General features: G+C 74.1%; 1 pseudogene across 1 annotated transcript in view; it reads right to left on the reverse strand.

Moving 5' to 3' along the window:
- LOC147098135 (scavenger receptor cysteine-rich domain-containing protein DMBT1-like) overlaps positions 1 to 5166 on the reverse strand; it is a 25913-nt pseudogene extending 20747 nt beyond the window's left edge. Inside the window, exon 1 of the transcript XR_015074228.1 lies at positions 5066 to 5166. The product of XR_015074228.1 is annotated as a scavenger receptor cysteine-rich domain-containing protein DMBT1-like (transcript). The remainder of the gene's footprint in view (positions 1 to 5065) is intronic.

A 5166-nucleotide genomic window follows, 5' to 3' on the forward strand; every position in this document is an offset into this window, starting at 1 on the left:
CCCCTCTCCCTCGCCGCCCCCCCCCTCTCCCTCGCCGCCCCCCCCTCTCCCTCGCCGCCCCCCCTCTCCCTCGCCGCCCCCCCTCTCCCTCGCCGCCCCCCCCTCTCCCTCGCCGCCCCCCCCTCTCCCTCGCCGCCCCCCCTCTCCCTCGCCGCCCCCCCTCTCCCTCGCCGCCCCCCCCTCTCCCTCGCCGCCCCCCTCTCCCTCGCCGCCCCCCCTCTCCCTCGCCGCCCCCCCCTCTCCCTCGCCGCCCCCCCTCTCCCTCGCCGCCCCCCCTCTCCCTCGCCGCCCCCCCTCTCCCTCGCCGCCCCCCCCTCTCCCTCGCCGCCCCCCCTCTCCCTCGCCGCCCCCCCTCTCCCTCGCCGCCCCCCCTCTCCCTCGCCGCCCCCCCTCTCCCTCGCCGCCCCCCCTCTCCCTCGCCGCCCCCCCTCTCCCTCGCCGCCCCCCCTCTCCCTCGCCGCCCCCCCTCTCCCTCGCCGCCCCCCCTCTCCCTCGCCGCCCCCCCTCTCCCTCGCCGCCCCCCCCTCTCCCTCGCCGCCCCCCCCTCTCCCTCGCCGCCCCCCCCTCTCCCTCGCCGCCCCCCCTCTCCCTCGCCGCCCCCCCTCTCCCTCGCCGCCCCCCCCTCTCCCTCGCCGCCCCCCCTCTCCCTCGCCGCCCCCCCTCTCCCTCGCCGCCCCCCCTCTCCCTCGCCGCCCCCCCTCTCCCTCGCCGCCCCCCCTCTCCCTCGCCGCCCCCCCTCTCCCTCGCCGCCCCCCCCCCCCTCTCCCTCGCCGCCCCCCCTCTCCCTCGCCGCCCCCCCTCTCCCTCGCCGCCCCCCCTCTCCCTCGCCGCCCCCCCTCTCCCTCGCCGCCCCCCCTCTCCCTCGCCGCCCCCCCTCTCCCTCGCCGCCCCCCCTCTCCCTCGCCGCCCCCCTCTCCCTCGCCGCCCCCCCTCTCCCTCGCCGCCCCCCCTCTCCCTCGCCGCCCCCCCTCTCCCTCGCCGCCCCCCCTCTCCCTCGCCGCCCCCCCTCTCCCTCGCCGCCCCCCCTCTCCCTCGCCGCCCCCCCTCTCCCTCGCCGCCCCCCCTCTCCTCGCCGCCCCCCCTCTCCCTCGCCGCCCCCCCTCTCCCTCGCCGCCCCCCCTCTCCCTCGCCGCCCCCCCTCTCCCTCGCCGCCCCCCCTCTCCCTCGCCGCCCCCCCTCTCCCTCGCCGCCCCCCCTCTCCCTCGCCGCCCCCCCTCTCCCTCGCCGCCCCCCCTCTCCCTCGCCGCCCCCCCTCTCCCTCGCCGCCCCCCCTCTCCCTCGCCGCCCCCCCCTCTCCCTCGCCGCCCCCCCTCTCCCTCGCCGCCCCCCCTCTCCCTCGCCGCCCCCCTCTCCTCGCCGCCCCCCTCTCCCTCGCCGCCCCCCCTCTCCCTCGCCGCCCCCCCTCTCCCTCGCCGCCCCCCCTCTCCCTCGCCGCCCCCCCTCTCCCTCGCCGCCCCCCCTCTCCCTCGCCGCCCCCCCTCTCCCTCGCCGCCCCCCCTCTCCCTCGCCGCCCCCCCTCTCCCTCGCCGCCCCCCCTCTCCCTCGCCGCCCCCCCTCTCCTCGCCGCCCCCCCTCTCCCTCGCCGCCCCCCCTCTCCCTCGCCGCCCCCCCTCTCCCTCGCCGCCCCCCCTCTCCCTCGCCGCCCCCCCTCTCCCTCGCCGCCCCCCCCTCTCCCTCGCCGCCCCCCCTCTCCCTCGCCGCCCCCCCTCTCCCTCGCCGCCCCCCCTCTCCCTCGCCGCCCCCCCTCTCCCTCGCCGCCCCCCCTCTCCCTCGCCGCCCCCCCTCTCCCTCGCCGCCCCCCCTCTCCCTCGCCGCCCCCCCTCTCCCTCGCCGCCCCCCCTCTCCCTCGCCGCCCCCCCTCTCCCTCGCCGCCCCCCCTCTCCCTCGCCGCCCCCCCTCTCCCTCGCCGCCCCCCCTCTCCCTCGCCGCCCCCCCTCTCCCTCGCCGCCCCCCCTCTCCCTCGCCGCCCCCCCTCTCCCTCGCCGCCCCCCCTCTCCCTCGCCGCCCCCCCTCTCCCTCGCCGCCCCCCCTCTCCCTCGCCGCCCCCCCTCTCCCTCGCCGCCCCCCCTCTCCCTCGCCGCCCCCCCTCTCCCTCGCCGCCCCCCCTCTCCCTCGCCGCCCCCCCTCTCCCTCGCCGCCCCCCCTCTCCCTCGCCGCCCCCCCTCTCCCTCGCCGCCCCCCCTCTCCCTCGCCGCCCCCCCTCTCCCTCGCCGCCCCCCCTCTCCCTCGCCGCCCCCCCTCTCCCTCGCCGCCCCCCCTCTCCCTCGCCGCCCCCCCTCTCCCTCGCCGCCCCCCCTCCCTCGCCGCCCCCTCTCCTCGCCGCCCCCCTCTCCCTCGCCGCCCCCCCTCTCCCTCGCCGCCCCCCCTCTCCCTCGCCGCCCCCCCTCTCCCTCGCCGCCCCCCCTCTCCCTCGCCGCCCCCCCTCTCCCTCGCCGCCCCCCCTCTCCCTCGCCGCCCCCCCTCTCCCTCGCCGCCCCCCCTCTCCCTCGCCGCCCCCCCTCTCCCTCGCCGCCCCCCCTCTCCCTCGCCGCCCCCCCTCTCCCTCGCCGCCCCCCCTCTCCCTCGCCGCCCCCCCTCTCCCTCGCCGCCCCCCCTCTCCCTCGCCGCCCCCCCTCTCCCTCGCCGCCCCCCTCTCCCTCGCCGCCCCCCCTCTCCCTCGCCGCCCCCCCTCTCCCTCGCCGCCCCCCCTCTCCCTCGCCGCCCCCCCTCTCCCTCGCCGCCCCCCCTCTCCCTCGCCGCCCCCCCTCTCCCTCGCCGCCCCCCCTCTCCCTCGCCGCCCCCCTCTCCCTCGCCGCCCCCCTCTCCCTCGCCGCCCCCCCTCTCCCTCGCCGCCCCCCTCTCCCTCGCCGCCCCCCCTCTCCCTCGCCGCCCCCCCTCTCCCTCGCCGCCCCCCCCTCTCCCTCGCCGCCCCCCCTCTCCCTCGCCGCCCCCCCTCTCCCTCGCCGCCCCCCCTCTCCCTCGCCGCCCCCCCTCTCCCTCGCCGCCCCCCCTCTCCCTCGCCGCCCCCCCTCTCCCTCGCCGCCCCCCCTCTCCCTCGCCGCCCCCCCTCTCCCTCGCCGCCCCCCCTCTCCCTCGCCGCCCCCCCTCTCCCTCGCCGCCCCCCCTCTCCCTCGCCGCCCCCCCTCTCCCTCGCCGCCCCCCCTCTCCCTCGCCGCCCCCCCTCTCCCTCGCCGCCCCCCCTCTCCCTCGCCGCCCCCCCTCTCCCTCGCCGCCCCCCTCTCCCTCGCCGCCCCCCTCTCCCTCGCCGCCCCCCTCTCCCTCGCCGCCCCCCTCTCCCTCGCCGCCCCCCCTCTCCCTCGCCGCCCCCCCTCTCCCTCGCCGCCCCCCCCTCTCCCTCGCCGCCCCCCCTCTCCCTCGCCGCCCCCCCCCTCCCTCGCCGCCCCCCCCCTCCCTCGCCGCCCCCCCCCTCCCTCGCCGCCCCCCCCTCCCTCGCCGCCCCCCCCCTCCCTCGCCGCCCCCCCCCTCCCTCGCCGCCCCCCCCCTCCCTCGCCGCCCCCCCCTCCCTCGCCGCCCCCCCCCTCCCTCGCCGCCCCCCCCTCTCCCTCGCCGCCCCCCCCCTCTCCCTCGCCGCCCCCCCTCTCCCTCGCCGCCCCGACTGGACTCACCTCGGTAGCAGAACGAAGTCAGTCCGACAACAGGAGGCCGAGGTTCCTGCTGGTGAACAAGGCGGACATTTGGACCCGGTTGGCAGACTCCCATGTACAATTGAGATCGGTGACAGCCGTTTAAAAAACGACGGTTTTGCCGGTCCCCGCACTCACGGGAAGAGAGAGAGGGGGAAGTAGAGAGAGGGAAGAGGAGAAGGGGAGAGAGCGAGAGAGGGGAAGAGGAGAGAGAGAGAGAGAGAAATTTTTTGATTTTAAAAAACGCCGGTTTTGCCAGTCCCGCACTCACGGGAAGAGAGAGAGGGGGAAGTAGAGAGAGAGACAGAGGGAAAAGGAGAGGGAGAGAGGGAAGAGGAGAAGGAGAGAGAGAGAGAGAGAGAGGGAGGGAAGAGAGAGAGAGAGAGAAATTTTTTGTGCTTCAGGCGTGCCTGCACACGCACCGATTGGTCGACCGTCAGGTCACCGAAGCGTAGGATTGGTCAATCGTCAAGTCACTCAACACTCAACTGTAGGATGGCCCGGCAGCGATTGGTCGACCGTCTGTCAACTGTCAGGTCACTCGATTGGTCAACCTTCACGTCACTCAATGCTAATGAGCAAATGAGTGGAACTTTTCCCATTTAATGAGCGGACTTTTGAACGTTTTTTGGATACCGCGGGCGGAATTTTTGTCCGGCCGAAACGTAAATACGCCTATGACCGGTCCGTAATCGTAAGCTTTCTTTTGATGTGACGCGCGCGTAGGTACGCTCTTTAACTTTCAAACGTATAGAGAACGGACGGACAGACAGACAGACAGAGGAGCCGCTTTATATATATAGATGCATGCACACACAACAAGTTTCCATTGAGATTTGCCCCAAAGCCGCAGTGAATGAGCTGACCCGCTGGAAATGTCACAATCTCAATCCAACTCTCCATTCTCAACCCAACAGCCGCTACCGGGCATGCGCCGTGAGCCTGGCTCTGCGCCTGCGCTGATCGCTTGTTGTGCGATCTGATATTTTCCACAGACTGTGAATCTGAGACTGGGGAGGGAGGTTTCTCAGCCTCGGGGAGCCTGGGCAGTGGGTCCGCAGTTACTGTGGGCAGCACGGGAGGAACTACACAGTAAGATCCCACAGCTGCCTGAATTCCCCATTCTATTGACATTTAGATAGATAAAGAAACAGCAATAAGGACATAATCTTAGACAAGATCAATAAACTGCTCTAATAAATAAACACCATCCCATGGAACGGCTGGTAAAACAGTAGAGAATTCTCCTGCAGCCCTGGCGCATATTTCTCGCCCCGTCATTATCAAAACAGGTTTATTAGGGTTTGACTCCACTGGCTGATCTTGGGATCATGCTGTGCGCAGCACGGATGGCCCTGAACAATGCCCATATAGAGTCTTGTGAATGGACGTTAATTTCCCGGACGGACTATTTTAGAACAATTCTCCCCACAAGTAAGTACACAGAGGTGCACAGGACCGGGAATACCTGGATATCTGGAGCTTCTGCTGCTCCTGGATATTTCACAGCCCTCGGTCCGAATTTCCTCAGGTCTTTATCCAT

Source organism: Somniosus microcephalus, chromosome 30 (genome assembly GCF_052327205.1).
Source record: "Somniosus microcephalus isolate GS21.2 chromosome 30, FLI_Smic_1.0, whole genome shotgun sequence".
NCBI classification, from domain to species: domain Eukaryota; kingdom Metazoa; phylum Chordata; class Chondrichthyes; order Squaliformes; family Somniosidae; genus Somniosus; species Somniosus microcephalus.